Genomic DNA, 6547 nt, shown 5'->3' with positions numbered 1-6547 from the left:
TGCATATATCAGTGAACCAATTAGATAGGGTCCCTGCCTTCATGGAGTTTACAGCCTAGTAGAGTGATTCCCAAAGTGTGGTCCTCAGGCAGCATCATCAGCATCACCTGGGAACTTGATGGGACGGCAAATTCTTGGACCCCATTCCAGGCCTACTGAGTCAGAAACCGAGAGGAAGGGAGGGGAGGTATTTGTGTTTTAAGAAGTCTTCCAGGTGATTTTGACACATGCTAAAGTTTGAGAATCACTTTTTTTTTTTTTTTTTTTTGGTCTAGTAAGTCTGTATCTCAAAGATGGCAAACATGTTCTATAAAGGATCAGATAGTAAATATTTTAGACTTTACAGGCCAGTTATGTCACAACTACTCAACTCTGCCTTTCTAGTGCAAGGGCAGCCATGACAGTATATAAACAAACAGGTGTGGCTGTGTCCCAATAAAACTTGATCTATAAAAACAGGTGGCGGGCCAGAGTTTACCAATCCCTTCTCTATCTAAAGGTAATGAGTTTCCCAGGCTCTAGAGGGAAGGTTTGCTTTAAGGATAAAGGTAATTTATTAAGCTTTCACAGAATTAGGTACCACCCCCCCCCCAACCATCCTACTTCCTTTTTTCTGATTCCTAACCCCTCAGGTAACCTCTGGATAATAATTTGCAGTCACAGGAATTCTAAAAAGAGAGGATCCTCTATACACAATGCTCAAGTATTTTGGTCTTTGAAAATGAGGTGTCATCATTGCAAATGAATACATTAATCTTGAGTTAGAATGAGTCATCCACCAAAGAACTGAGCATCTATGGGTGTACTAAGAATGCTCACTGGAAGATCTGAAATACTAATTAATAGACGTGATCAAAAGGATAATGGCCCCCAAAAATGTCCACGTCCTAATCCCTAGAACCTGTGAATACGTTAGCTTATGTAGCCAAAGGAACTTTGCAGATGTGATTAAGGTTATGTCTTGAGATACGAAGATTATCCTGGATATCTTGGTGGACCCAATGATGTCACAGGGTCCTTAAATAAGGGAGGCAAGAGAGTCAGAGTTAGAAAAGGAGATGCACTAGAAACAGAGGTCAGAGTCAGAGAGAGATTTAAAGATTCTCAAACTGGCTTTGAAACTGGAGGAAGGTGCCCTGAGCCAAGAGATGCAGGTGGCCTCTAGAAGCTGAAACATACAAGGAAACAGATTCTCTCCTGCAACCTCCAGAAAGAATGCAGCCCTGCCAACCCATTTTGGATTTCTGACTTCTGGAACTGTGAGAGAATAAATTTCTTTTGTTTTAAACCAGTAAATTTGTGGTAATCTGTTACAGCAGCAATGGGAAACTAATAGAGACTGTGATACAAGGATGCCAAAAACATAATGCATGCTTCTATTCCCTGGTCCTGTATCAGTGCAGGCATTACTAATAGATCCCAGCACTCTTTTTCCAGGTTGATGAAGCCTTGGCATTCATCACCGCCCAGCTCTCCAGGTAGCCAATACTGATTGACCCAAATTGGAATGCAAGAATGGGTCAGATTCTCGATTATAAACAACAAAACCCACTCTGCCTAATTTAAACAGAAAGAGAATTTACTAAAGGATATCAGGTGGCTCACTGACTCTCTGGGAAGGTCGGAACATTGGGCTTAGAGGCCACACAACAGGAGCAATGCCCAAATTACCCTTCTGGGAAGCCCCATTGTGGAGCCTTTGGCCGCCATCACTAGTCACACATTGGAAGCACTGGTGTGAACACAACAGCGGGGCCATCTGCTGCTGTCTTTGAGTGCATCGTGCTCCTCCCCCACCGTCATCAGACTGAATCCCACACTGGGCTTGCTCTTCATAGCTCTGCTTCTCAGTCAAAGTCTGAAAACGGCTCCGTCTCTTTCCTTGCTATTCAAAGTATAGTCTGTGGATCAGCAGCCTTTGGTCTCCCAGACCTACTGAACCAGATTCTGCAGTTTGACAAGATCCCTGGGTCGTTCGAATGCCCAGCGAAGGCTGAGAAGCCCTACTCTACACCCCCAACCCTGGTGAGAGACAGCTCAATGGTCCAGACCCCTCCCCCATAATATCACCAAGGTAATGGCCCCAGAAACTCAACACTCAAAACAGAGGACTCAAGTGTTAACCACACAAAGAAAACAGGAGCTGAGGAAAGTTAAGGGCACTCAATTTTGTGACTGATGAAAGAAATACAACTATAAAGTGCTAAGATTGATATTTTTTTTTTACCAGGAAATATACAGAGATTGCGTCTGGACACCATGGAGGGTTTTTTATTCATTATATCTGATCCTTCAACTAGATTTGGTGGCGTCTGGAAGAGCTTGGAGCAACATGGATCATTTTGTCTTCTACACACAGGAAACTCCAGCCTTTAATCATTAATTTGACTCAGTTGCTGCAATTTGTGAATCAACCATAAGAAAATGGACCTGGAGAAGCAAATCGGCTTTTACCCTAAGTTTCCAAAAGAGGATCCCACAGAGTGCAAAGAAAATGTTCTTTTAAAAAAAGACATAAAAAGTACTTTGTCCTGTTCCTTGTACTGAAGTGTTCAGAAAACAAAATAGCTCACTCTGTGCATAAGCTCTCTTGAAATCCAAGACATTAAGAGAAAGAGCTCTGTGGTTTTGTTGTTTTGAATGTTCTTATAGTTTTTACACTGAATTTTAAACAGGAAAATTTATAGTTGTTGGGTTTTATTTGTTTGTTTTTGAATTTGAAAAATGAAAAAGTAAGAGGATTTTGTGATCCAAAAGTTAAACACAGCCTAGAGGAGCACTTTTTTACTGTCAAATAGAGACAAAAAGAAGATTCGTGGTTGTCAGAGACTGAAGGAAGAAGAGACTAAGCGTGGCTGCTAATGGGTCTGAGGTTTCTTTTTTGGGGTGATGACAATATTCTGGAATTAGATGGTAGTGATGGTTGCATAACCTTGTGAATATACTGAAAACCACTGAATTATATACTTTAAAATCACAAAGTTTATGGTATATATATTTCAATTTAAAAAAGGTAAAGAGATAGAGGTTTACAGGCATAAAAAATATTAGGAACCTAATGTATGAATCAAAATAAATCTTAAAATTAGTTGGGAAATAAAAGTTTATATAATGCATAGTATTAAAATATTTGGGCAAGGAGTTGAAAAAATAGAGCAAATTTTCTTCTGCATGCTATTTAGACAAATAAATATAGTATTTATATACTTGTGTGTAAACATAAAAATTAAAATCTGTAGAGAAACAAAAAGAAAGAAAGAAAGGAAGGAAGAAGGAAGGGAAGAAGCAAAGTGCCTGGAACACTGGAGTATTCAGTAAGTGGTTGCTGACATTAGCATGGCAGAGTAGGCATTTTGGCCCTTGGCAGTGTTGGGTCTGGTAGAGAAAGGGCGGGAAAGAGAATGTGGGAAGGAACAGAAGGAAGACCACTGGACAACCATGTAGGCACTGCCCTCTCATCAGTATTACAGCTAATTAATACTCATGTATCACTCATGTATCATGTATCACTGTCCCTTCCATGAGTAAAAGTAGAGATTTAAGATCCAGAAGAAATTCACATAAAAATGTTAAGACCCCTCAGGCCAAACTTGAGTCATCAAAACTCAATTACATAGCACCCCATTTAGCACGTGGCCAAGGCTAACACCCCCATGACGTCATGTGTGTATCATCTGCCCCCAACATGGTGTGATGAGAAGACACCTCAGCTGTGTGGATTCTCTCCAGAAACCCCTCACCCCAGTCTAACCATAAGAAAAACATCAGACAAACCCAAATTGAGAGACCTTCTACAAAATATCAGACCAGTACTCCTCAAAACTGTCAAAGTCATGAAAAACAAGGAAAGACTAAAACTGTCACGGACTGGAGGAGCCTAGGGAGACATGACAACAATGCAATGTGGCATCATAGACGAGGGATGTGAATGGGAAACTGGTGACATCCAAATAAAATGTGGAATTTAATGAGTAGCAATGTACCAATGTTGTTTCTTAGTTTTGACAAAGGTACCTCGAGGATGTAAGACATTAACAACATTAACAATGGGGGAAGTTGGATGAGGGGTGTATGGGAACTCTTGGTACTATCTTTGCAATTTTTATTGTAAATCTAAAAGTATTCCGAAATAAAATACATACGTATGATTTTTAAAAACTCAGTTACACAGCAGAGTGGCTGGCCATTATGGGAGTGTCACGAATAGATATCAGAAACTCCTAGATTAGATTTAGCTCATCACAAAATGTACCCAACCCTCCCATAACACTTACGGATGAGCTGTCTTCGTGTTCCTTCCCCGTAGCTGCCCCTGCTGTCAACTCATCCTCAGGCAGTGAGTAACCCTGCCTCTGCATGTTCTAACGAACCGTTTCCTATAATAACGTAAGCCTCCAGCCAAGCACAGGGCTAACCTGGTCCCTTAGTCACAGGAAGTGCTGTGGTCAATACCCTCATATAGGCAGCCGTTATGTGTCACTCTATGAGGGGTGTCGGGAACAAAAATATCCCCTCATCAGCTCTCCCACAACATCCACAACGCTGTAAAACTCAGTTCCTGGGTACACACAGCAGGAATACCCCCCTGTCGACGTCACAGCTCTGTGTTAGCACATATTCATCTCTTCTTTTGGGCTGAACAAGGAGCTGTACCACCTAGGTCCCCCTTAAAAGAGGGACTTGTTGCCCCAGTTGTCAGCAAGAAGCTTCTAGCTACACTTCCTTCAGGATTTGCCTCAGCTGCAGAACACCATCTTGCCCAAGAACACCCTCTTTCCACCCAGCCCACATCTGATGACCGATCCCGTGGTGGGCCCATATAAAGGCCCAACCATTTCAGGCCAACAGGGATGACTTTGATGGACCCTATATGCTCCAGAGCTCCCCAGGGAGGACTGAGGTCTTGTCAGGCCTGCATCGCAGTTCAACTTCTCCCTCTGCCCAATTCTGCTTTCTCCCCTTCCCTTCCACAGGTGTTGATCCCTAATAAACATCCTGCATCCACATCTTAGCATCTGCTTCCTGAGAACTCAATCTGCGACATCTTTCTTGGGTGGGGGTAGGGGAACAATACGTTCAAGATGACCAGTTGTACCATCCTTTATTCTTATTTCCCAGCCTCCCTTGCAGTTAGGGTAGAGCATGTGACCCAGTTCTAGCCACTGAGGCATAATCATAACTCCACCGGGGGATAGATGGACATTTGTGAAGAAAGGTATTTCTTTCTTCATAAAAAGGAACAAATCCTGCTGGCTTCCATTTTCTTCCTGTCATAGATGTGACATCTGGAGCTGCTGCCATCTTGTGACCACCAGGTGGCAAAATGAGAGAAACATCAAGAGAATTGTAGAGACAGTAACCCTGAAACTGCTGAACCTCCAAACCAGTATAGCCCCATCCACCTCCAGACTCCATGACATGTGAGAAAAATAAACCGCCATTTGTTACAGTACAGTCATTTTCTGCTACTGCAACAGAACACATCCCTAACAGGGAGGGAAGGCAATGGAAGCCAGCATTTATCGAGCGCCTGCCACATGCCAGCCCAGGATGAGGCACTTTCCCATTATCTCATTTAATGTCCACAAGAACTTCATAAAAACACATGTTGGAGGCTTTCCCAGTCCTGCCCAGACCACTGATTTGTCCCTGACCCAGTACAGGATGACTGTCTGGTAGCTAGTCACCTGGCCTTGGACCCTGAACATGGAAATCATGGGCTCCAAGCTGAGCCAAGGGCCTGTCTCAGACACGTGGCTGTGACAAGCTCACACACAAGAGCACCAGCACGTCCTGTATGTTATGACGGAGAGAGGGCATCTGACCCCAAGCCCTGCCCCCACGTCTGTCCACTCCCGCCTGACAGCTTTTGAAACACCAACAGCCCTGTTTAGAGAGATCTCAAAACACAGAAGTGCATTAGGAGAGCAAGAAACCCCTATCACCTGAGCATTTGAAACACAAATTATTTTGCTTGGTTTTGTACTGAGAAAAATGGCCACCTAGATGTCTCTAATTCTGGCTACCACTTTAGGGAGGCAATCAGATCCCAGAAAACCCGCGCATAATGGGTTTTTTTTCTAGCGAGGTGAACATTACTCTTTTCTACTCACACATCTGGCTCTTGTGCCTCCCAAGACAGAAAGCAGCTGCAAACAACTGGAAAGGAGTCTGAAAATGTATTACAATTAATAGCACATAATCAAACATCTGTTTTGCAAAGACTTCACTTAGAGAAAGTGGGGATCCCTTTGGAATTCTACTGATACCAACCCAAGGATGCAAGACCGGAACATGCAGTGATATTTCCAGTGTGTACTCCCTTTGCACATTCATTCACTTATTCAACCATTCAACAAATATTTATTGAGTGCCAGACACTTTGCCAAGAATTAGGAATACAAAATATTCTTAGGTCTCCTTAAATTACTTCCCCTCCAGTGCTTACTTCTGCAGCACAGATACTAAAATTGGAAAGATACAGAGAGGGTTAGTGTGGCCCCTGCACTAGGATGACACACAAATTCGAGAAGCATTCCCTGTTTTG

General features: G+C 42.8%; 1 non-coding gene across 1 annotated transcript; it reads left to right on the top strand.

Moving 5' to 3' along the window:
- The first annotated feature begins 6440 nt into the window (after positions 1 to 6440).
- LOC131418794 (U6 spliceosomal RNA) lies at positions 6441 to 6547 on the top strand. Its single transcript, XR_009223034.1, has one exon. It is a non-coding gene; the product is annotated as a U6 spliceosomal RNA (small nuclear RNA).

Source organism: Diceros bicornis, chromosome 19 (genome assembly GCF_020826845.1).
Source record: "Diceros bicornis minor isolate mBicDic1 chromosome 19, mDicBic1.mat.cur, whole genome shotgun sequence".
Lineage (NCBI taxonomy): Eukaryota > Metazoa > Chordata > Mammalia > Perissodactyla > Rhinocerotidae > Diceros > Diceros bicornis.
Note: the sequence above shows the minus strand (reverse complement) of the source record. Positions and strands in the feature narration are given on the sequence as shown.